Source organism: Tachypleus tridentatus, chromosome 9, assembly GCF_004210375.1.
Source record: "Tachypleus tridentatus isolate NWPU-2018 chromosome 9, ASM421037v1, whole genome shotgun sequence".
Classification (NCBI taxonomy): Eukaryota; Metazoa; Arthropoda; class Merostomata; order Xiphosura; family Limulidae; genus Tachypleus; species Tachypleus tridentatus.
This window is the reverse complement of record NC_134833.1, coordinates 95,730,070-95,756,960: the sequence shown is the minus strand read 5'-3', so window position 1 is coordinate 95,756,960 and position 26,891 is coordinate 95,730,070. Positions and strand designations below refer to the sequence as shown.

The following is a 26,891-nucleotide window of genomic DNA, read 5'->3' as shown; positions in this document are numbered from 1 at the left end:
ACTGAGAAAGTCGAACCAACATGTCATGCCATCTATCATATTCTCTTGTCATGCCCATCTATCACATCCTTTCATCATGCTCATCTATCACATCCTTTCATCATGCTCATCTATCACATCCTTTCATCATGCTCATCTATCACATCCTTTCATCATGCTCATCTATCACATCCTCTCTTTCAAAACTTGCAAATAATTCTCTTTAATCCTTGTTATTAAATCATTTATAATTATTATAAATATAAAGTTTCATTGATTAAGATATAATGCTACTTTGTTCTCAGTAGAAATGGTTATTTCAGCTATGTATTGAAAAGTACCATTACCAAGTTCAGATCAAACAGATAAGGGGATTATTTTAAGGCACTTATACCATAATTAGAAAGTCATTTAAATTATAATAGTTATGGGATATTGGTAACTTTGTGCATGTTGTTATTTTGTGACCTTAAAAGTACTGTCATTAAAAACCAGTAAGTTTAAGTTTCCTTGCAGGCAGACAGGAAGAAAACAGGATACCAAGTATAAGTAATAAATTTCTTATTTTTATCTATATTTTTATTTATTGTTACATATTTGACTGAAATATAAAATTAAAAACTTGTTAGTTTAAGTTGTGTAAGAAAATGAAAAATAATGATTCTTAACAAGATGTACTCATGAGCATTACATTACCATAATGTGGGTTATGCAGTTACTGAGTGATGTTAGTTAGATACAGTTCAAAGGACAATATGTTAATAAAATTAAGTTTCAACAGATGTAGACTATTATGAGTCTTAACATGTTTAGGATAAGCTATTGTAGTTTGCTGTTTAAACATTCTTTAGGCATTCAATCTTGTTAAGTTTATAAAACTTGCAATTCCAAAATGTAAAATATGTTATTCCTTAACTTTTAAAGTTAAAAAATACAAAAGGAAAGAATTACTTCCAATGAGAAATACTCATCAGAAAAGACCTAGACTAAAAAATGGTAAATCTGATGAGTGCAGAGTTTTGATTTTATTGTTTAAATCTCACATTGACTTGTAGAATTGTATTTCCAGATTTTTGTAATAATGAATGACCTTACTGATGACCTCCATAACAAGTAACCATTTGGCTATCATTACAGCTACATTGTTGGCCCACTGAATGGAAAATGCTGTGAAGGCATAATACAAGTATATCACCTTACTGCAATTAATATTTATAACTTATTTTGCAGTAATTCCAACTGAAGATTTTTTTTGTCAGCACACCAAATGGTCATAGCCACTGAAAAGCTTCAATGACAACCTTATTTGCAGCCTGTTCATCAAAGAGCGTGCTGTATACCTAATACTGGGGACATCATTTGTATTTTCTATGTGCATTGAGGTTATGAAGAGTTTAACAACTTATACAGAAAGATTTTTATGCAGTACACAAAGGGTCCTGATTCAATTATCAATTATGATTACATTTTTCCCATCAATTTTTAATATGCTGACATCTTTTTTAAAAAAAGACCTAATAGCTAAAATCTTCCAACTTTTATTATGCCTTTATCTTAATCTCATTTTTTTCTTTCTCGATACAAGTAAAGAGAAATTAGTATCATGAAATTTCCCCTCCAATCTAAAATAAGCAGGCTGATAAAAAAATATATATAAATATTTGACCAATACAGAAAAATAAGAATTAAAGGAGCTATGATGATAAAGAATATAATGAATAAAATATTTTTTTTAGAATTACCTTCCTACACATGCATACTAATGAAATTAGTAGGCGCTGATAGGGCAGCAAGTGTTATCATAAAACTTGTCATGCTTCTCAGAAAGTTTCAACTAAATTTATAGTTTACACTGTAATATGTCTTCAGGTGCCAGGCAGCTGTAAATGAGGAAACCCTTTCACCCAAAAAATGTAATCTGATCTATAATTAGTCCTGCCCTTTGATAATCAGAGTAAGAACCAAAAACATTTGAAAGGTACTCATTGTGAGTCATCCAAGTAATTTTGTGATTGATATTAAAATTGACAGATTCTTAAGGACAAGTTAAGAAAAAATACAAATGAACTAAAAATCATTTATAAAATACACTGAATTGCCAACTAGTTTCAATGTAACACCTGAAATGTGTGAGGGTATATTGACTTACCAAGTATGTAATTCTCAAGGGTATACTGTTTGTGAACCAGTATGAGTATATTTGTGACTAAAATAAAGCTGTTAATTTTAATATGATTCATAGTATTTCATAAGTTGATTAATTTTTGTTGCTAAAATATAAATTAAAATTATGAAATCATTCTGCAGCAAAAATAATCTTGCTTTAAAGATTCCTATCAATGGTCATCCATCACTGTACCTATCATCCTTTTAAAATAATAAAATTTCTCACTCAATTCCATCTGCTTTGTACAACTTTACCTCCCTCTGGAGTTGCTACTTATTGTAAAAATATGTTTATTCACATTTCATTATAGTTTGTTTTGTTTTTTTCATTAAAATACCTGAACTTGTTTAATATTTCTTTTTCTCCCATATGATTCCAGCCAACAAACCCTTTTGTTGCTAATAAGAGAGCTGCTCAAAAAATTGGCATCCAGCTTCGAAACCTTTTGAAACTACCAAAAGCCCACAGATGGGTGTGCTACGAGTGATTTTCTTCAAATATTGACCAGTGAGTAGCACAAATAGAACAACAATTTATGTGTTTGAAGTTTTGAAATGCTACAGTATAATATTATAATTAAATTTTAGGTTAAAATTTTCAGTAACTTGGTCTATCTTGTCATTTGTTAATAACCATGAATACACACTTTCAGTTTACATTAAAGTTGAAAATTGTTTCATAGAAATGTATAGTAATTCTCTCACAAATTTGACATGTTGTTTTGTATTTCAAACATGTATGCTTTCAGTTAGCAAAATTACACTATTATGTCAGTTTTTCAACAGATAATTTTTTAAATACTGCATAAACAATCTACTATTAAGCAATTCTCTCACAAATTTGACATGTTGTTATGAATTTCAAACGTGTATGCTTTCGGTTAGCAAAATTACACTACTATGTCAGTTTTTCAACAGATAATTGTTTTCAGTACTGCATAAACAATCTACTATTAAGCAATTTCCAAGCAGTTTATGTCAGTAAAACTTCTGGTTTAGCTACGCAGGTCATTCAAAAACTGCATTTTATGTAACAATTTTTGAATTAACCAAATTTTGATTTCTTCCCTTCCCTTGCTGTGGATGTCTAGATCCCAGAGAAGGTAAGCTGTACAAGCGGAATCACCTTTCCTGGGATTTAAATATTCATACTTCTGTTTGCTATGCATGTAGACCCATGAAGGGGAGAAGAGGGCTGTGTTTGAATGGTGCCTGAGTCTAATATCTAGGTAATTCCAACATACCACTTTGACAGGTGTTGTGAACATTGTGTCTCGTACTGGTATTTGGGTTTAGTGCTCATGAAACCCTGGCATTGCTGCACTGACTTTAGTGTTTTGAACTTTTGATACTGTGGCATGTCCACATGCTGAACTGCAAGGTGAGTGAAATAAGTGGATACTACATTTTTTCTTTTCTTATAGATATTAAAGCCATTATCCATGTAATAAAATGACCATATACTAATAATGCTGATTTTACCTTAACATCACTTGTGTCTCATTTTCATACCTTTTCTCATTAGAACTGAAAACTTTGTATCAGATGTCAGTTTTTTTTTTCTTTTTCCCAAAAGCTTTGGAAAGACTTTGCAAATCCCATCAGTCAGTTAAAGAACTTTGATAGGGGGGTTTATATTTCAATTTTGTATGTTAAATCTCTTTGAACTGCTTTTATTATCCAAGGCTCATGATAGGAATTTTACTGAAGTCATCTCCAATAACATCTCAAACTTATCCAGAAGAGTGTTTGCTGGGCTTCATCATTTTGGCTTCCTGGAAGAAGAACTCTTTCAGAGATGAAAGACCAAGCAACTATAGGTTTCTTTCATGTTTTTGTTCATAAGAATGGGAAATCTGTGCCTGATTAATTTTTCATACTTCTCACTGAATTTTCAGTACTGACTGTGCCTTTGAGCCTTGCTGTGAGAACTGCCAGGCTTTGCACCTCTCTTAATCCTAATCATATACTAAGCATATGAAAAAGAAAAAAAAACATTTTAAAACATTCAATGTTGTATAATAGTAACTTCTGTAAGAGTAAACTGAAAATCAACCTGGCCATTAGTGTAGCTAATTACATATACATCATTCTCACATTTCTACTTGTAATGATTGCTGTGTCAAAGCATGCAAACTGGTTTCATCAGTTTTGAAACAGAGTTTTGCATCTGCTGAACATTCCAATACTTCTGTTGGAACTATACATTTGTCTATTTGAGCTCTTATCCTTTCCCAGTGGAGAAATTTACCCTTTTTGATTTTTCTCCATGTAACACTATAGAGCTATTGGGTCCAATCCAACCAGACTTAAGGTACAAGATTTTTATGCAGTCTTGTTTTTGATCTTTGGTATCTTTATTGCCAAGCAAAGATACAATGCCCTATTTTATAAAGTGCAGAATCCATTGGATTTGCTCAAATGGAGAAACTAAAAGGAAAACGTCTTAAAGACTTCCCTTTCAAGGTGACCTGAGGTCTGAGCTAAAGGTAATCACATTGATACTACATAGAAATGCACAAGATTTTTGTTCTAATTAAAGCTTTGACCAATTCTGGCCAATTTTGTGGGTGTCTTTTTAAGGGATACATTTTTTTTTAAACTGCCAATACCATCATCATTTGATATTATTTACACAGAAAAGACTGCTTTTGTGGCAGACAGGCTCATGTGGAGCAAGTAGTCTTATTAGTTTACTATAAAACTCCTAACTGTTGCTTACTAAACCTGTGGAGAATATTGCCTCTCCTATAGTTGTACTGTCGCACTTTGTTTTTAATACCTGTCTTCAGGATAAAAAGTGAAATCAGTTAGATAGATCTTGATGATCTTATTGAGCAGGTACTGTCTTACAAAAAAACATCCTGAAAGACTTCAATGGACAAAATTCACACTAGGGTAGTGAAAATAATGATGGTAGAGGTTGATCTGTGAAGAACATGCTCTCATATAACAAACTCTCTCTTCAATACAAGAATGTACATCTATTTCCATGGCCTAAATTCAACATTCACTGCTATCAGTTTCTCTGTTTGCCTTCTTTTCTTCCTTAATTTGCTTGGGAGATGGACAGTTATCTATAAAGCAGTAATGATTTTCTATCATTCTGAGAAAGATTAGAAATTGACTCTCATTTCATATTTTAAACTGTAATAGGCCTTAACTTTTGATATTGTTAACATTAAGTTACAGTATATTTACAACTGCATAGAGATATTAACTGATGGTGTTTTCAGGTAATTATTATTATGTTTCTTAACCTCAACACTTTTTTTCCACTATATCCTTATCCATAGTGGACACCTGTCTGCCAAAGCTTTTCAGATATCTTTTACTCATTTCTACAGAGTAGACATCATAACTAACTTCAAGATCTTTTGAAATGAGATTCAAAAGGTGAATATTCTCTTGTAGGTCAGCAGTAAATTTAGGGATTTACAACACTAAAGTCTGAGTTTTATTCTTCATGATAGCCCATTACAGCTTTGCTCAAAAAAAACAATCAAAAAGTGAATGGGAAAAAATTCATATTCATCCCATCCCTTTTCAAGGCTAAGAAGTTACTGATTTATAGGGTATTGTGAACACTATTGGAAAGAATTTTTCTGACCATTCCAATACCTACACCTTTTTTCCCTACCTTTTTGTCCATCCAAACATAAAATGCCGAAACTCACCTCCTTTTGAGTCTGATTGTTTTTTATAAAACTATAATCAGTCATTTACTTCGGTGGAACTTAAACTTGCTATCAGTTGCTTTAGTAATACATTATTCAGTCAGACCAGATGACATCTGTAATAAGCTTTTACATTAACTCTTTCCTGCTTCTTTTGATCTTCTGAGTCTTTTCAATCAGACTTGGCATGAGGAGGAGTTTCCAAGCTTATGTCATCCCTTTTTTCTAAGCCTGAAAAGATCACAATGTTTCTTCTAACTATAGAACTATTGCTTTAACTAACTGTCTGTACAATGTTTTAGAGAATAATATTAATGGTTGTCTTGTTTGATTGTTTGACTTCTCACAATATTGTTTCTTCCAATACTTATTGTGGTTTTTGCAGACAACATTTTACCATGCATTACCTGATTTAACTACAAATGCCAATCAGGAAGCTTTTTCCCATGAAAAAACGTATTGTCTCTATTGCTTTTGATTGTGAAAAATTATCATTGCTATCTAGAGGTTTGACATAGTATAGGACCTCAATTTATATGAGTTACATGACCATTTGCCCATTTTTCTTCAAACTTTTTGCATAATGGTCATTTTAAGTTTATGTAGAATCAACACAACTGATCATTTCCTCAAGAACTTGTAGTGTCTAAGTGCTTTATATTAAATATCACACTTTTCAACATTAAAATCAGTACTGTGACTAAACAATTTCCTCCTGCAGTTACGAATAGCCTCTTTATGTCAGTCACTTGATGTTAACTCCACACTTCCCTCAGTAAAGTATATGGATGTACCACTGCAAACCATTTCAAATTTTTGTCATCTAAAACAACTGCTTGCATATCTGTATCAAGTAAGGACTACAGCCTAATCCTGAGATGATGTTCTTAGAATTTTTTTTTGACAATAAGGTAACTGCTTTTCCACATAGTAAGCAATGTAATGTGTACAAGAACACTTAATGTATTTTGCATTGTCTCTTCCATTTCTTTGGGAGAGGATAGATGTCCTTTAAGCCTCAGGTCATCATTTGATCATCAAAAACTTCATCTTTGCTTTCCACACTTCTCATGCAGAGTACTATGAAACTTCACTTTAAGCTTCATTATTGCTACAGCATCACAACTGGCAGTGTGTTTTCATGCCTCAATGACCTACTCTCTTTGCAAATAGATAGTCTGCTGTTACAATTTTTGGCCTTCTTTTCTAGGCAAAGTTATTGGAGTTTGGTTTGGCATTGGATGATGTTTTGTTCAATCTGGTTATTATCAATCGTGAATATCTTTCATTATGTAGTCTGAAGAAGTCAGATACTCCTAACTAGAAGTACAGCTTCTCTTTAGGGAAACATTTTGAACCATCCTTCTGTTCCCATTTTTACAGATGACAATAAATCAGGTGACTTTGTGAGCTACACTGTGGTTTGTTGCAAGTCTATAATTGCCTTTGGAACATTTCAACAGATTCTGTGCTTTCTTCTGCTCATTTGATATGGATTATATAGAATCTGATCAGTGAACTAATTGTACCATCTGTACCATCTCATTAAGCACTTTGAAGGCCTTGAAATCACATAATGTGTTTTTATCTATTCTTTTAGATATTCACAAATGAATAGCCTTTTTCTCACCATCATCTTCCATTATACAGTTTTATTAGATTCCTGGCCATGTTGGAATTTAAAAGAATAAGCTTATTGATTTCATGGTATAATTAGCCTGCATTGGTGGTATTATTATTTTGCCATTTCATTACATAAATTATTAGTCTGACATCAAGGGAAAGTTTCTTGACAGTGGTTTGCCTCGTAATCAAAGGAAGTATATTGTCTTTGCAAGGCTCTGTATTGGCTATAGTTATCTTATGCTTCTTTTTCTCTTATAAAGAAATAACCCAGGAACATTTGAGTCTGTTCTTTAGTTACATCTACTGACATTTTACTTTCAAGTTATCACTACAATACTGAACAAAAGCACATTTTAACTTCTGAAATTCTATGGACATTGGACAGTGTCAGTGGAATTGATGACCCTGCCTATATTGCATAACCATGTTTTTAGTTTTAATAGTTTTTTAAATTTAATTATATTTCTTATTATTTTATTAAAAATCACATTTCCTCATGTTTTTAGTTACCCATTTTACTTCACTTCTTATGACAGTTATTTAAAAAATAAAGCTGTTTTGTGCAGGCAGCCCTGGTACTTTGTGCCATAAATTTCCAATCAGCTAAACCAGTTTATTATTTTTTTCATTATGTGATTTTCTGTTTTATATTTGATCTATTTGATTAAATTGTATTAGAGCAAAGAATTTTAAAAATCTAACATTAACTTAATAACAGCAGCTCATGTTACTTAAACATGAGAATAGCTGTTACTAATATTTAGAATATTTATAGTGCTGTAGGAATTCAGTTAACAAAATTAATTTTAATGAAGGCTTTCATTAGAAAAATTAGTTAATTTAAAGGTTATTTTGAAATAATGAGTCACATTTTTAAAAGTTTTTAATATTTCATATCAAATACAAATAACAATAACATTTTATGTTATTATATACTTCAGTGGCATTTTTTCAAATTGCATAACAATTCCTTTATGGATCAATTCCACTAGTGAGGTGGCTAACTGTGATACACACATATCACCTGTATTACTTTCAGGCCACTTATTTTGGGTGACAATGAATTTTCAGTGTGTATTCGAGAATCTTTCCCTCAGTTGAAGACCAGAAAACTAAGACGTGTGGAATGGGTCAAAATCAAAAGGCTTATGGGAAAGCCTCGAAGGTATATTTTTTCATATCACTCTATGCTTGCAACAAGATTTGTTTGAGGGATAACAAGTTTTACCATCATACTTTGCTAATTGGATAGTATATATATTTTCACATCATTCCTTTTATTGCTTAAAAAATGCTCATGGTAAGTTTTTAAGGAGATGCACAAGTTTCTTAAAATTCTGAACTACAAAAATTAGAAGTTTTGAGCATATACAGGGAAATTTAGAATTGTGTAACTTTGAACCTCACACCAGAACTATTTACATCTCACCTTAGTCACAAGCCCAGTAACAAAAATATATTAGAATTAACCCTTCTAATTTGGGTTGGGGAATTCAACCCATCCTGTACTCTCAAAAGTGACCACAAAGCAGTCACATCATAACTTTTTAAATGTGCACATACTTTTACAAAATTTTGTAGAATATTGGTAAACATTAAAAGGCATTTATAAATAAAATATCAGATTTTTAATTGAGAGTTAACAATTTTAAATTAATTATATGCTCATGCATTTTTTATTCTCAAATGTTGTCTATCCAACATGGAAAATAATCTTGATTTTAAGATTAAAAATATTTTTATGCATTAGCAAATTGTCACATTTCCTGTGTGAAACTTCTGTAACATCCTGATATCCTCCAGATAATTATGAAATGTTTTGTTTTAGAAAAAAAACTTTGTGCCTTATGTGTTATTTTCACTATTGTATTTCTGTGCAGGCTTGGTCAATTTGATCAACTTCATAATCACCATAAAAAACAGGAAATAAAATATAAATTATGCTTTTTTTTTTGTTCTAAAATTACTACAAATTATGTAACACAAAACCATTTGAAGAACATATTTATGATGTTTGAATTTTAGAAACCTAATTTTCTTGGCATTATTTTTGGAAATATAGTATAATTTATTTTGTGAATGTATGTTCAGTTTAAGTTCTGTGATCTAGGTGTTCATCAGCATTTTTTGCAGAAGAAAGAGAGGCTCTTTATTCCAAAAGAAACAAGATTTTCCAGTTACAACAAAGAAAAGTAGCAGACCTTTCTAATTATTGTGACCTTCCTGAAGAAATCCCTCTTCCTCTAGTCATAGGAACAAAAGTTACAGGTATTTCAAAAAGCAATGGAAATGGACAAATTTTGATTAGTAGAATATGGTAATAACTGCTCAACTTGAACAGATTCAAGGTTTTAATTACTGTTTCACATGAAAGGTTTTACATTTTATGAAAAGGAATCTAAATAACATTAGAGTAATAATGTTCTTATCCTATCTTAATTTTCAGCATATTGTTTCAGTTACAAAAAATGTTCATTGTTATTAGTAGTAGTTTTTCCTGTATATGTCATATCTAATTTTATTATTTTTCCTAATCACAACCACCTTGAAAAGGTAATATGACACAAGTATAAATAAGTCATAGATGGGAACAGAAAAAAATATATAAATCGGGTTTGAACAGCAAATTGTAGTTAAATGTAGTTTTGATAGGAGAAAATTTCTTTATAAAACTTGCAAAAAAATCTGGTTAATGAAGGGAAAAATAAAAGCACATTATGAACTATATTCTGTGGGAAAAATTGTTGAAGTTGCTAACTATTTTGTCATCTATTCCTCATGTGCTTTGATAGTTATTGTAAATTATAATTTGAACATTTGAAATAAATAGATAGACACAAGTATTTTCAGTAAAATATACATTATTTTGTCATTCTCATTGTTTTAAGTATGACTTCATAGTCCCTGTGATGGTATCTTTATGGGAAGTATTGATGCTGTTGACACCACTAATGGCACTTACAGAGTCACATTTGATCGATCAGGATTAGGTTCCAATTCTGTAACTGACTATGAAGTTCTCGTATGTTGATGTTTTGTATTTATTAAAAGATGTAGTTTAAATTTCTAAAACTAGAACTAGGAAAAGGGACTTAAGTTTTTGGTATTGAGTTTAATTAGTAATCCTTTTCAAGTTTGTACCATGTTAATGTTAAAAATGTTCATAGGTACATGGGTGTTAATCACTAGCATCAGTGATTATAGCATGTAAGAGATAACATCTGAGGAAATAATATTTAATAAGTGAAATATATTACACATTAGGACTATAGGTCTGAATATTTTATTTGAAACATTTAATTAAAGATCCTTGGTTTTTTTAAGTTTATATATACTATCTAACAGAGCAATGAACCACAAGAAACAATGCCAATATCTGCTTTTGTCCGGAAAGAAGACCGAAACGTGTATTATACACCTCCAAAATACATTTCAGAATCTTCCTCTCCACAACTAGTAAGTGTAATTACTCAAGACCCAGGGTGTTCTTTATATATGTAAAATTAATATAACAATTTCCATCTAAGGCATTCTAGATACTTACAGTAAAAATGATGACATCAAATTTTTAAAAGTTATTTGTGATGTATTCCCACAGTTCCCTCCAAAATAAGATCATAACACGTTGAACCTTTCATTTTTTTTTCCAATAGAAGTAGTATTAACATTTGTTTTGATGAAGTAACTAAAACATATTGCAAGTATTAGCCATAATTGTTACTTTTAGACTGTAATTGTTATTCAGATGATGCTAATCACCAACTTCTCATCTCTGCAGATAAAAGTTGTCAGTAGACAAGCCTAAGTCACAAATCTAAAGCCTTAGTATTAATTTGAGATTTATTTTTAGCTCATATAGAATTAAAACTGTTATTTATTAGTTCTTGATGTCAAGAACCATAAAAAGCAACTGTCAACATGTTCATGAATTTATCAGTATTAAAAAAAATAGTTACATTTTTCATTTAATGTGTGCTCCTTATTATTTTCTTTCTTTCACTCAATATAATTTCAACAGTTTACAAAAATAAATCTTTTGATAACATTTAATAAAAATATTAAAAGCAGGGTAAAACAATTAATGAACTATAGTAAGAATCAATTGCTATTATTACTCTCTATAATTCTATTTGTGATCACATTTTGTAATAATAACATCTGTTCGTTTATACATTGTTTTACAAAAATAACAAAAAAATTCCAGAACTCTTCACCAATGACTCATTATTATTTTTTGTCCTCCCAATAAATGCAAGTTAATAGTCACTTTTTAAGTGACTTGTGATGACTCAACAAAAGCCTGTGTTGCTAAAATTCATGTTTAGATACTTGCAGTGGACATAGAACAGATAACCTATTAAGCAGCTTTGTGCTTAATAACAAAAACTTTCTGATCAAGAATAGATTAATAGACCTGACATTTTTTTGCTGTAGAATAAGATTTTAATTTGTGTATATTAAATTTAATTTCCATCATAAAAAATTTTATTGTTTTTTTTACCTGGCAGGACAATGACTCCTTGTTTGAAAAGTATCCGATTAAACCTAGACTCTTAGTAAAAGAAGGAGACACAGTTGGAGGTTTTCCTGTGAAGTTTTTATTAATGATGGTGTGTGTGTATGTGATGTTTGGTAAATATACAAAATACTTAAGTGTGATCATTAAATAGTTTGTTGAAACATATAATTAATGTATACTACACAATTGTTATTAATGTTCATTAGGAATAAAGTGATAATAGTTGAAAATAACACCCAAATTTCTTATACTTCTTTTTATAACTAGTCTTATCATGAACCACCATAGTGGTTTATAATGGGGTTGGCAAGGAACTACACAAAACCCTAACAGAAAGCTAGAACAAAGTGCACTTGAAACAGTAAAGATTCATGTAGATGGTGTTTCTTTAAAAGGCTTAAGAACAGGGTGAAACATAAACTACTGGTCAATAATATATGAATATTAGATTACTGTAATATGTAGATACACTCAGTGCTGTGTACGCTATACAATCTGTATTTTTAGGAAGTACACTCCTGTATATATGAAGTGAAGGAGTAAAATCAATATACATAACATTAAACTTTATTAAACATGTTCATAGCTACAGTAAATCATCATGAACCATATCAGCTACCTACTAGCTTTGTTTATTATCATTACAACATATAACGTTAGTCAATCTTTTGCCTTTAGTTAAGCAGAAAAAAAACAACCAGCAAACAAAACAAATGAAAAAATGGAAATTTAAAAACTTTCAAATAAGGATTGTGAAAAAAGTAATGCTAGAGATACTGTAGACATTATTTACTCAAACAACAAATTCCTTTTTTAATTCTACCTAATGGAATTCTAGGTAACAGCTTGAAGCCAAAATAGGGGTTTGTAGCTGAAATAACTAATGTCTCCAGCCTTCTTTCATTATGTTTTTACAGTCCATACTTACAGCTTCTTAAATTCCCAGTTTTTTTATTAATCTGATTTATATATTGATCATGAATTCATTTTAGACATTTAGTGTTTTCTACAGTAAAGAAAAACCTCAGGTTGTTTTGTAATTTCAAGTATTTATGGTTATCTGTTTAAGTTGGAAGAAGGAAAATGTGAGCTTTCCAATGCTAAAATGATAATTCTAGTAAGCTCATGTTATGTTTTTATGAGAAATTTTCAGTTGATTCTTTAATTTTTGGATTTCCTGCTGCAACATTTACAACTAGATACTGTTTCCAATATGATGTATTACTTCCTTTCCCATAAATAGCTATATTTATTTAGTATGACCCTCGATATGCAAACATTCTTTTTCCAATATGATGTATTACTTCCTTTCCCATAAATAGCTATATTTATTTAGTATGACCCTCTATATGCAAACATTCTTTTTCCATGCCACTATTCTTGACCTCCCACATACCCCATGATCAAAATAGTTCAACTGCATTTCACATGTAAATCAAAATGCAACACCCCCCTCGTCAATAGAAATGCAACACACCCTCCTGATACAGGAGATTCCTTTTATTCAATTCTGCAGAACTACCACTTCTCTTTTGTCAGTGCTCATGTCAAGAATTTTTTATTGTGCTCTTCAGTCATGTTTTTTTTAAATTCAGTGCATTTTTTTGAAATTGTTATTAAACCATTTTGTCTCTTATTCAGTAGTGGAATTATTTCTTTCATTTTTATAAAAGTTCACAAACTTAAGGATAACTTTTTTCCAGTTTTTTATTTCTTTATTCTAATACTGTTGTGTTTGATCATTCATTTTTATGCCCAGCATGGCCAGGTGGTTGGAGTGCTTGACTCATAATCCAAGGGACGTTGGTTAAAATCCTTGTTGCACCAAATATACTCACTCTTTCAACTGTGGGGTTGTTATAATGTGATGATCAAACCACTATTCATTAGTAAAACAGTAGTCCAAGAGTTGGAGGTGGGTGGCAATAACTAGCTTCTTTCCCTTTAGTCTTACATTACTAAATTAGGGATGGCTTGCACAGATTGCCCTCATGTAGCTTTGTATGAAATTTAAAAAACAAACATTCATTTTTTACAATGAATTCTGAGGTCCACGTTACCACTTCAAAGGTAATACCTTCTATAAGCACACACAAACGTGCTGCAAGTGGGGTAACTCAGCTGTGGAATTATTGGCTCTCATCTGCCATGAAATTGATCATTATACATGTCAACCTTCTTTTTCTTGTGTTAGCTTGTTATGAACACAAATCTGCTTATAGAAGTAGTTTATGTGAGTTGGTTAATCAAGATGGAAAAGCCATTCCTTATACCTACCCAATATTTTGTCCACTTGAGTGACTTTTTTGGAACTATTATCATTTGGGCTCAACCTTCTCTTCTTCAACTCCGTTTAATGGAGCTTTCAGTTCTCCTCAACCTTACTACTTCTGAGGTTCTATTGTTGCTTTTGGCGATGTGGGTTGAACACATATTAAGTCTCTTCAGGGGGTTCTGGATCACCTGTGGGATCCCTTGAAGATTTGCCATTTAGTATCACAGCAGTATGTCTGTGAACTCCCATTGCTAGAAAATGGGTTTTGATACCCATCATGGACAGAGCACAGACAGCCCATTGTGTAACTTTGTGCTTAATTCCAAACAAACAAATAAAACCTTTGAAGGTTTCTCTTCTCTTTCCTCCTTCACTTGTTGATGATCCATTTGAACTTCTGTACTCACGCTCTATGTTTTACTTATGTCTTAAAACTTATTTTCTTCTCCTCTTGGCCTGCGGATGTCATAAATTCAATTTGTATACTTTCAGTGTGTCTCATACAATTCATCATTCCACATGTGTTCTCCTTTATCTGGATCAATCTTTCCTTCCTAAAACTTTGATGCCTTGTGAAAGTAATTTCTCCTCCTCATTGATTCTCTTATTCCATTTCTGGTCTGATCCAGGTAGAGAGTACTATGCTCCATACATCCTTCTCATTTTTACATTGCTTGTACAGCTTTCTACCATGATGCCTGTTCCTGTCTCTTCTTTCCATAGCAGCTATCCTCTGTGCTTGAGTTTTCTCCTTCCACTCATGTTTTAAATCGATTGACTTCTATTTCTTTGTCTCCTTCTTCCTGTAATTTGTTCCAGATGTCTTCTCACCAGATTAGACATCTTACATTTTTCTTCATCCATTAGAAGAAATTTTTAAACTGGGCATATACATTCATCTCTTGTTAACTGCATTAAATCACATTCTTTCTTGACAGTTATTGTCTTCAGTCTGTTGCCATTTTCAGCATTCAGTGAGATTGTGACTGGGTAAGTTATATTTTGTATATAAACCTCTTATTTATCAGGGGCATGTCCATTTCTTTTTTACTGTACAAATCTCTCTTTTTTTCTTGTTCCAACTTTTTTGAGCGGCAGACTGTGGAGGGAGCCTTCTGAATGTGGTAATGATGTATAATACAAACATTAATAAATCCATTCAGTTGAGAGTAAGGTGGTGGTGTTCTGCTGGTGTAATTAAGAAGAGGTTCTCCAATCCAACCATCCATCTTAAATGGTCTATTTGAGGGGATGACATAGCTTTGAAATGAGATGTCACCCCTTTGATTGGGATCCATCATCCTAACCCCATATGGATATCACTTCTTAGTGGCTTGGTTTTGTAATCAGAAATAGACCAATCAATAAACATGAATTACAGGTACTCAACCATGAATTATAGGTGACTTTGTTTCCTCACTCAATTTGACTTATGTTCACTGCTACAATGTTGTAGTTTGTGATGGTTAAACTTTCGGATTACTCAATTCTTCCTCTTGCACTATTTTTCAGAGATTGTACTTGCCAAGGATGTTACTTTTCTGAAAACTGTTGCTGTCTGATTGGTTTTGAGTGGGCTATGTCACACTGTAGGGACATCTTTATTATTCCAATTCTCTAGATATCAGGTTCACTGATCAGTGTGTATGATATATCCCTCCAGCTTGATGAACTTGAAAGGGTTAATAGTAGGTAAATACACAATGCCATCTAAAGTAATGTAAATCAAAGTTTAAATCCACAATAATCTAAGAATGCCAGATTTATATAAATACAAGTTTCAACACTTTCATATGGGCTATTTTCAGTTACAATAAACATACTTTATTGAGTAAATAATCATTATGATAAAAATCATATGAAATATTGTTTTAAGAATTACCATGTTCAGTAATTTCAAAAGTGTTTCTCTGCAGATGAATGTTGGTTGATCATAATGATGAAGTTAAATTCCAGTTAAATCACCTTTTATTGGTACTTGTGTAGTCCGCATACAAAATTAAAACAAAATTTGTGTCCTGGTTCCGAGCTTATCCTCATTTCTGTTGCTGGCATTAAATGATATCAGAATAAAATAATACAGTATTGGTTTTATGAAATTTTCTTTTTTCATTACAGATATGAATAAATATTATAATATATATAGTTATTTCTATTTGTTTTAGTCCTTGTGTTTAACTTGTGGAGACCTTACTTTGCATGTTTATTAGTATTTAACAAATGCACTTGTATAAAGGTGTAAGAAATAATGATGTTATGCAACCAGTAGCTTGACATTTACATCCTGGCTTATGTAAGAAAAGCAACTTAGTTTAACAAAGTATTGCCAGTTAAGTAGTAGTAATCTATATATATAGAATGTATAATAAACATTTCTGAACAATGGTATGAAAACAATTATTTGAATTGTTAAATCATATCAACTTAAAGGGAAAAATAGTAAAATTAGAGTTTATGGAAGATTCAGCACTTAAGTTTGCTAAAGAACAAGTAGTGCTAATGCATTTTGAATGGCTTGTGACAATTGGGTGAATATTTTGACTGAATAAAATTTTGAGATAAAATAATTTCAATACATATTTAAGTTATATTTTCAAGATTAAACAAGAAATATATTTACTTTTGACCAAGCTATAAAAAAAGATGCAGTTACTAACCATTGGTGAGTAGATAGGGTGAAACTTTGAAAATAAAAATTACATAAAAAGATTTTAGCATACTCTTTTATCTGGCTAGGTAAGACTTACAAAAATTCTTGCTGTTAAGAAATCAAAAATAACAGAATTGAAAACAATGAACACAGAAGCTGAGAAAATGGTAAGTTTCATGTGTTATTAAATAAAGGAGTGTTTGTTTGACCTTATGTTTTATATAACAATAGATTTATTTAAGTTACATTCTTACATCTGTGGATTTCTACATTGTAAGTCCATCAATGTGCAGTAGTGATTTTTCAACTTCAGACCATGTAGAAAATATTTATATTTTGTATGTTGCTTTTATGTGGTTGTGCAAATCTTAATTAGGTATATACATATACACTTTGTAATGTGTACAATATTACTAGAATTACTTGAAAATCAAGTTTCGAGAAGGAAACTGTGTTTCTACATTAGGTTCCTTTTTAGTGGGGAGTTAGGCCTACATTTGGCATTACATCACAGCTCAAACTCTTTTTTGTGCACTTCTCTTTAAAAACAGTTCCAAAAACAGCAAAGGTTTTTGGCTTGTCATTTTTGCTATAAAAAGTGATACACAGTGATAAGAGTTAGTTAATGAATTTGCCTAATGCTCTGGATTAATTAAAATAACTCTAGTTGATATTAGTCTGAAACTGTTGTTAGATATATTTTGCATTCCATAGTGAATAAGTTCAATTCTTTTAAACAGCACAGTTCAGCATTATACACAATGTCATAACAGACAAAGAATTCATGGCTCCTTGAAAAGTTATCTGAACCAAACAATCCAGCTAAAATGTAATGCTATAACAACCACTCAAAGGTGATGGTAGTTGCAAGTTTATATTTCCTCCAGTAATTCAGACTGTTAGTGTTATTGCTTTGTGTTTTCTTAAGTCATTACAAGTTGTTATTGTTATTTCCATGTGTTTCTTCCACTAGTTGCAAGCTGATAATGTTGTACCCTTGTGTTTCCTTCAGTTGTTATGTGTTTCTAGTATTATTGACATGTTTCATCCAGTAGTTGCAAGCTGATAATGTTATAGCCTTGTGTTTTCTCCAGTTATGTGTCTCTAGTGTTATTGACATGTGTTTCATCCAATAGTTGCAAGCTGATAGGTTATAGCTTTTAATTTTCTCCAGTTGTTATGTGTTTCTAGTGTTATTCACATGTGTTTCATCCTTTAGTTGCAAGCTGATAGTGTTATTGCCATGTTTTTCTCCAATTGATATGCGTTTCTAGTGTAATTGCCATGCATTTACTCTAGTAGTTGAAAACTGATATTGTTAGTAGTGAGTCTTTTGTCCAATAGCTAGAATCTGTTAAAGTTATTGGCATGTGTTTATTCCTGTAAGATGAGAAACTATATCATTGTGTTCATGAAACAATGGACAAGGTGAATTGGATTACAACCCTGAATATTGTACTTTCCAAGCTTGATAATGTTGGATTTCAGCTGTGATACAGGAAATACATCATGTTTACTGCTTAAATCTCACATCTCACAACATGTCTCTGTCAATCTGTTTGTCATTATGTTTGACTGATACTGAAAACAAATTGTGGTCATATTGAGTGGTATTAAGCCTAAAAGACCAACATTAGATATTCTGTATTAGATGTTTCTTCTTTGTTTGTTTAAAAGTTATTTTATGTGATACATGTAAGACCATCTGTATATTTTTGAATATTGTATATATTGGTGTTAAGCTATACTCCAAATTTTGCATGAAATAAATATATTTATATAAATATATTGTCTGTTGTATGTCCATGTAACAACTCTACAGGGTGTTGTGGATGGATCTTTACCACAGTTGGTATAGAGGTTCATTGGAGTTATGGGGAGATGCATACAAATTATCAGTTTTGCATTTTGCAGTTTTTACGGGAATTTTTATATATTTTTATCCATTACTTATAAGGAAAGCAACTTTTCATACCCTAAGATAGTCTTTCATTAATAATGAATTTACATTACTTCAGTTCAGGGGATGGGTATTCCAGCTAGTATATAATATGCTGATTCAGATGACTAAATTACACAAGTCCAGCAAATAATTATTAAATGTGTCTTGTTTTTCTTTATCTTTACAGTGCTCCTATTAGCAGCCTATTCCTCTGGAATTCCAGAAAAAAATATGCATCGATAATTTTGGATTTTGAAAAACTGAACAAGGTTTTGAATTACCACTTGATAAAAGTTCAACAATTCTGTCTAGAGGTATATTTGTTATTGGCTAGTGCTGTCATGTACCTTTTATGCAAAATCTACAAATGTACTTTATGCTTGCTAGTGAGATAAATTGGTGTTTTTTTATTCATCTGTGTTAGTAATTTTGTTTTTCGTAATCACTGTACAACTATAATATCAAAGAGATCATTAATATATATTACCATAAGAAATATAACATATTCCAATTTATTCATGCAGTTAGGATAAATATATTTTATTTTTTGTTATTTTCATCCTTAATATTATATTTGATTTTGGTTTTGTAGTGATTTTATGAAAAATAAAAAATTAAAAATTAAATATATATGCATGAAAATGTATAAATAGTTTTAACTTACTAACAGATTGCTCCAGAACAAGGACTCCAGCCTGGTATATATCATGAAGTGGTGAAACGAAGAAGTCTAGAAGAAGCTAAAAATATTGTTGGAAAATGGAACAACAGAGAACGGAATAGTCCTGTAGTGAAGAATGAAAAAATTATAGACCTTATTGCTAATCTAACATCTTTGATGTTACAGGTGAAAGTAAGTCTTGTCTGTGTTGAAATTACTTAGAAAGAAGCAATAACATTTACTTTTTTTCAGAATGTATCTACAATTTGAGATTTACACAGTTTAAGGAAAATGCTAGTCTTCTGATAATAGACTTATTCCAAAACATACTTATCTCCTCCCACACTACAGCTGTTACTTAACTGTTGAGGCTTCTTCCTTTGCCCATCCTTGCAATGGTCTGATTTCTACTTGCTTACTCTAGTCTTTTATACCTCATTTAATTGTCATTGGTGATATTTATCTCATTTACTCTCTACCTACATCTATGCACCCTCTATCCTGATAGAGTACATAAGCACCTCATTCAAATAATGTTATCACTTTTTCTCGATAAAGCAATTCCTAACAGGTTTCTCTGTGTTTTGATCAATGGAGATACTTTAAACATTCTTCATGTTACCTAGTTGATTTTCATTAAAAAAAAATTGTTTGGCCAGCTGATAAATAGCAGGAATTTCTGGGCATTTATATATTTAGAATGGAAGCGAGTCAAATCTCTCTCCTATCTCAACTGCAATTTCTAGTATCACTCAATAATGGGGAGAAGAGTCACTCAGTGATCTTATTCATAGTGAAATGGAGAAATATATTCAGTTTGGTGGTGTTTCTCTGGGATGCTTTGAGGTTACAACTGAGGAAAGTCCTGAACATTCTGGAAAGACTTTAGATTTGCATTTTCTGCACGTTTTTTTTTCATTTTCTTTCATTATGTTGGTTTTTCAGGAGACTATTTTAGGATAAGCTGCCTTAAGCTCCATTTTCTTCATTTAGCCATTGAGTTTGTGATATTTTGGGCTTCTTTCCAGTTGATTTTGATGGCTGTAAGGCCTGGGAATACCACTGACATTGTGGTTTATGCCAGGAAGTTTACTGCTCAGTTACAAGAAGGGGCAGCTATGCCTTATCTACCACAATTATTGGATTTATATGATTTAGCCTACCACCACCTTTGAAGCATATTTCAACTTTCAGAGAATACATCTGCTTCTGGAAGTTTGGTGATCTAGAATGGAGTTTATAGTTAACCTGAATAGATCAATTTACCCTGCTAGGACAACAGTAAAGTCTAAAGACTTACAACTCTAAAATATAATGTTCAATTCCCCACAGTGGATACATTAGATCATACAACATGTTATTTTTCTAAAACTTTATTGGAATATTCTCAAGATCACTAATATCAGTTATGATGAACTGGAACCATTGTCAGTATGCACATTAGTTCAGTTGTTGACATCTCATTTCTTGTCAGCTTCTACAGGTAGGTTAAAGTTCTGTTCCTGTTTGAAAGTTACAACATCAGCCCATCAGTCCATTGGTACTGAGAATAGATTCTGTACATGTCAAAGGGTTCTAGTGTTTAATTGGAATGTTGCCAGCAACACTGATGACTATTGTATGACTTTAAGGTCTGTGAGGATTAGCTCTGAATGTGTGGTAAAATGTAACCACAGATCTATGAGCATTGGAGGTTCTTGAGTCAAGATTAGTCATTCAGTTCACACCTTCACTACTATTATCCACCCAACTTGTAGTATTTCCACCTTCTGCAGATACTCAGACTTAGGAACTTAGTTCTGGGGTTATCAAAGCTTTGTTGGTCTGAGGGTAAAGAGAAAAAGTCATATCATTTCTTCTGGGTTTTTATTCCCATCAGAAGATTGTTGTCCTGTTATTTATCTTTCTTGTCTATATCAATTCTCAGATTCTTTAAGCTCATAAATGACTCATTCCTGAATCTGAATTGCATTTTTTTTCACTACAATTGTGAATGTCCAAGTTGGCTGCTATCTGCACATAAATATAGTGGAGATGCTCTGCCACTGTTGGTATTTTTTTGTGCACAAGGGCCAGATACTACTGTTAAAAGTTCTTACCTTTGAACTGGCATCTGCACCACCTGTATTCTACTGAACTGTATGAGCTTTTCTTGTCATCTCCATTCCCTAGCCCTGCACACATATTTTTCCATGGATTAGTGGTTACTGCTGGTACCATCTCATCAATTGTCAGGATATCACACCTGAATTCCACTTTCAGAAACAACCAAAACAAGCTTCATTATCAGAGCTGAGACATCTGTTCTTGCTCCAATGCAATGTGTCATCAGTCTAGGTATTTTTTTGTCACGTATCTCAGTTAGGCTCAGCTGACACCTATCTGGCTCCACACTATGGAATAAGGAATTTGACTCTTACTCAACTTTTCTTCTCCCACTGCATAGATGACTCTTTCTTTCTGGCAATATAGACATCTCTTGAATCCCTCATATCTTTGGGATGAGCTCACAAACGAACCCTTTAGTAGTGTTTATACAACCAATGGATCTTAAACATCAATTCACTGGATTCTCAAATGTCCTCATTCAGGGTCATTCTCTTTTATTTTTAAGAGTCATTACAAGGAGATAGTACTAATATATGGGTTCCTCTACCAACACCTTCTCCACAGATTCCTCTTTTCATGAATGCCTTGCTCTTCAAAAGGCAATGCCACATGGTCAGGTCTTACTAAGAGGAAAATCATCAGGCTTCACTCCAACACTTCCATGGCAGTGTCTTGCATTTTTTTGCCAAGGAGACACATGTTCCAGGGTCTTTGTTTTTGAACATTGAATCTCCTTTCCATGAACTACTACAATCATATCATCCTACTACCTTTTAATGTTCCATGGGTAATGACTTTAGTGGAAGACCAGTTGTTTCAACTGATTCTCCTAACAGAATAGATGCTGCATCATGAAATTTTCTATTGGAGTAGCTCTTAATTTGAAACACTTGTAATTGATGGGTTGGACACTCATTAAAACACCCAACTATTGGAAATTTTGTTTCTAGTACCTCACCCTTGCACTTTACTAATGGGTGCATTCCATCAGCACAGGAATACACCTCAAGGCTTCTCCTCCAGTTTGTATGTTATCTAAGATACTACCATGATATGTTCCAGTCCATTGTCAGGTTCTATTAATAACAATGGAGTGGCAGCTACACTATGGTCTTTGCTTCCCTGGTACCTTCAGGAGTGTCAACCTCTTCCATTTCCTCTTTGGCCATCTCTATGAAGACAGGCATGATTTAATACGTGGCTATCCAAAAGTTCAAGATTCAGGCATGGAGGATATACAGTCTTTCATACAGTATTGAGGTTTAATTTCTAAAGTTGCCATTTATTTATATCAGTCTTTGCTTAATCTTGCAGTGGACATTCATTACTAGAAATAGCACATTTATTGGCAATAGTGTATGGAAAAGAAGTTGAATCCAATTCAGTCAGAAGTTCTAACCATGACTCATTTTATCTTGTTCTTTGGCAGGAATTTTGCATTTTTCACTGTTTCTCTGTACAAGACCTTATTTACTACTGTTTAGTATTGGAGACAAAATTCTTTGAGTCCCCAGTACTCTTCAGCTCCTTCAAGTTGTTTTGAATACTTTATCCCAAATGACCATTCCAGTTACCTTACTGATATATTAAGGCAGAATTATATACCCCTTCTCAACGAGTGTTTGAGACATTAGCCTCATGTTTATTCCATCTTCTTTCCCTGAAGGTTTATTCTTCATTGCTGGTGACCTACAGATGTTACCAGATGGAGTGGTTTGCACTAATTCTGCATAGGATGCTTTATAATTGTACCTATGTTCACAGACCAGTTCTTCTTCTCTAAGACATTGGCAACCATGGAATGTGGTAAATTCTTTTCACTGATTCAACTGTTAACTATTTCTCACTTCTATGACTAATCAGATTGTTGTTATGTCCAGTAAGAGTTTGTTACTTGCACTAATGCATTTATAGATACTATACAATGATTTTTTTTTATTCAGTTAAATCATTCTGTGTTGCAGGATTTATGTCCAGTTACAATTGATGAGTTGTGTAAGAAATTGATCCATATCACTTATTCTAAGCTCTCTTTGAAGAAGAGGAAATTTCTGCTAGTCACATCTGATCAGATTTATTACATTTTTATGTCCTTAGCATCCTGGGTGAATTTCCTGCTGGAGGATGTTGTGTAGGCTGCTATGTGGCCTTGTCCACAGTAGAACCATTGAGGATACAGATAAGATACCATTTAAAGTAATGTGCTTTAAAGTTTGGTATTTTTATATCCTCTTTGTAACATGATTTGTTTCAGATCCTTTCTGTGTTTTCTGTAGTCTTTCATGATAAAAAAAGATGTCTAGAAGAAGATAAAAATATTGTTGAAAAATGAAATAACAATGGACAGAATAGTTGTATAGCATTTATGTCTTCAATGCATTTATACTTAGTTTCTTAATCTATTCTGTTAGATTATACAGAGGGATGAGTATTTTCATTGCTATGCATGGTTCTTAACTTTTCAGGATCTCTTGCTTCATTTCCACAGAATCCCTCTCTGTAGTAAATGTTCCTTAGGCAGATGTGATTTCATCAGACCAATTCTGCACTAGCAACCACTAATTTAGTGTACTTTCTCTAGGTTGTAACAGACTATAGAAATGAAATGTTCCGTTAGACCAGCTAGAGGCTGACCAGGTAGTATTGATGTACTATTTTGGATCACCACTTACAGGCTATCACGTATAAAGCACAGGGAGATCATGTCTATTGCTACTGATTATTGAAGTGAATAAATTGGGTCTGTTTAATTTGAAAACATTCAGGGAACTTGGTCTGTCGAGTGCACTGTTTCCAAGGTACTGCTCCTCAAGACTCTCCATTGCACATTACCCCTCAGATTCTACTTGTGAAGCTAGGGATTCCTTAACACACCTAGTTTTCAGTTACTGTGTGGTGGGCAGTCTTTTTCTCCACAGTGTTAGAGTGAATTTCCTCCACTCTTGAAGAAGAGGGTGATGTCAAGGGCCCTGCTACCTAAGTGCCTGGATGTTTTTTTCAGCTGTCGGTAGTAGAGGCACCAACCTACATTGGAGCCTACTTGTTATTTCGGTTTAGACTTGACACTTAGGTTAAGGGTGACCTTTCTTTTCTTATTAGTATTGGTTCAGTAAATTGTCCTTGGAAGAGGGTACATTGTCTCCTTGTAATTATAAATACAGAGTGGTCCATTCTAGGTTCTTGGTTGAGCACAGTTTGTTCCACATCCTCCCCTAATTTTGGAGACAAAATTAATTTACTTTGCCACTTAGTTGGGGAATGGAGATGGATGTTCATAATTCCAGACTGGATTAATTCTGCTTCCACATGTTGAATATGGCATACATGGTCTTGTCATTCTGAACATGGAATGTTGCCTTTTGAACTCCTTCAAGTTGTAGAGAAGATTTGTCACTTAGGTGTTGTTTACCTTCTCATTATGATTCAGATGGCTTGAAATGCATCACTCTGTAGCTACAGGGTTGGATGCACTCATAAATATAAATATATGTTGTGATCTAATTGCCCTATCCCACAAATGTGGGATATATGGACCATGGCAATATAATTTCAAGCAGTGGAAGCTTGGCTATCTTGTTTGGGTCTGGCCTATAGTGATAATAAATCATGCAATATTCCACCCACAATACATGAATTAAGTTCTGGGTGTAAAGCATGTTTGTTCTGAATGTAGTGCAGTTCTCCCACTAGGGTACCAATCTTCTGTTGACATATCCATGATCTATGCAGATTTTTCTGTATGAATAATTCTCACACAAAACCCTACACTTAATCAGTGTGGAATTCTAGCTGTGGTGTGAAGTAGGTAAGTATGTTTATAAGTTAACATTTTCTTGAATCAAGAATGTATTTCCAATAATACTTACCTTCTGACACTCTCCTGACCTTCTTCCACACTATGATCTGGCATTAGAGACTGCAAATAGTGTCAGTCTTGAAAAAGTGATATTATTACCTGAGTGAAGTGTTTGTATATAATACCAGGATAGAGGGTGTATTGACATAGGTGGACACTGTAATAAAGCAAATGATGCCAAAAGCAATTAATTAAGTGGAATATATAAAATTGGAGTGAGCATGTAAAAATCATATCACTGATTAGATGGGCAAAAGAAGAAACCCTGGCAATCAAATAATAACTGTAGTGATAGAAGTGGTAAGTGTTATTGGAAATACATTTTGAATTTAAGAAAATGTCAACATCCCTAGTAATTGAAACTTGTATTCCCCAAACTTTTGTGTCAGCTAGAGTAGATGTTTATTGTTTTTATGTTTTTTTTGCACTTAAGTCCCAGATGTTCTGTTAGAAGGTCTTAACATTAACAAAATGGCCATTGTTTTATATTCTGTTCCTTCATATCAATAGAACTAATTTTAAAATTTAAATTTTGTTTTAAAAATATATGAACTTACTAATTTGTAGAGCAACTGATTTTAGGCTATATTCTCATCACAGGAATGTCATAAAATCATTTCTTACTGAGTTCAGCTATGCTTAGGTGGAATGGTTGTGTAAATCTTTCTTTGATATTCACTAGAAAAATTTTACATGTGGAAGAAGTGTTCAGTGCAATAAAAGCTAAAAAGTCACATCATATCATTGTTTATTTTAGAATCTGGCTGAAAATGAGTTGAATTCATTTGAGCTGAAGTCTCTGTCAGAATCTTTGTCAGAACTCCAGGCTGGTATTCAACCACAGAACAGTAGGTATGGTAAAGACATTGCTTTCCAGTTTGTAAAAAAAATTATGTTTCAAAACTTAGCAAATATATTAAGAAATATTTAAATGCTTAAATCAAAAGACTTCAACTTAGTGAATCATAATTTGATATATTCATCATTTCTTGAGAATAATTGGTTAAGTGTATCCTTATGCTAAATATTGCTATAACAATGCATTGTTGTTGAAGAGTATCTAGTTTGTAGATGAAATAGATACATTGAAATACATAAATACACATTATGAAAAAATGAAGAAGAGGACAAATGTGATAGTCCCAACTAAAAAACACTGAAATTTGAAACTATTTAAATAAAGATATACAAGTGAGTGCAAAGATTGTACTTACATCCAAGACATACAAATATTTGAGCATTCAACCAAAGAAAGTGCTTTTTCTTCTAAGGAAGGAGCCTAGGCTTCTCTTGAAAGCTGAGCTCCTCATTATTTTTTCTGTATGTTTGTCTCCTGGTGAACTAGCAATAAGTTTATAAACTTACAAACTATAGCTTTTAGTTTTATTTCCAATTTTCATATAAATTAGGCATATTCAATTACTAGTATAA

The 26,891-nt window shown here is 32.3% G+C and overlaps 1 pseudogene across 1 annotated transcript in view; it reads left to right on the top strand.

Annotated features, from left to right (window-relative positions):
• The window catches only part of LOC143227435 (protein lin-9 homolog), a 44,014-nt pseudogene that overhangs the window by 14,644 nt on the left and 2,479 nt on the right, over positions 1–26,891 (top strand). Inside the window, exons 4-13 of the transcript XR_013014996.1 lie at positions 2,526–2,653; positions 8,488–8,613; positions 9,559–9,716; positions 10,337–10,470; positions 10,794–10,904; positions 11,957–12,058; positions 16,979–17,059; positions 19,022–19,148; positions 19,505–19,687; positions 26,218–26,312. The product of XR_013014996.1 is annotated as a protein lin-9 homolog (transcript). The remainder of the gene's footprint in view (positions 1–2,525; positions 2,654–8,487; positions 8,614–9,558; positions 9,717–10,336; positions 10,471–10,793; positions 10,905–11,956; positions 12,059–16,978; positions 17,060–19,021; positions 19,149–19,504; positions 19,688–26,217; positions 26,313–26,891) is intronic.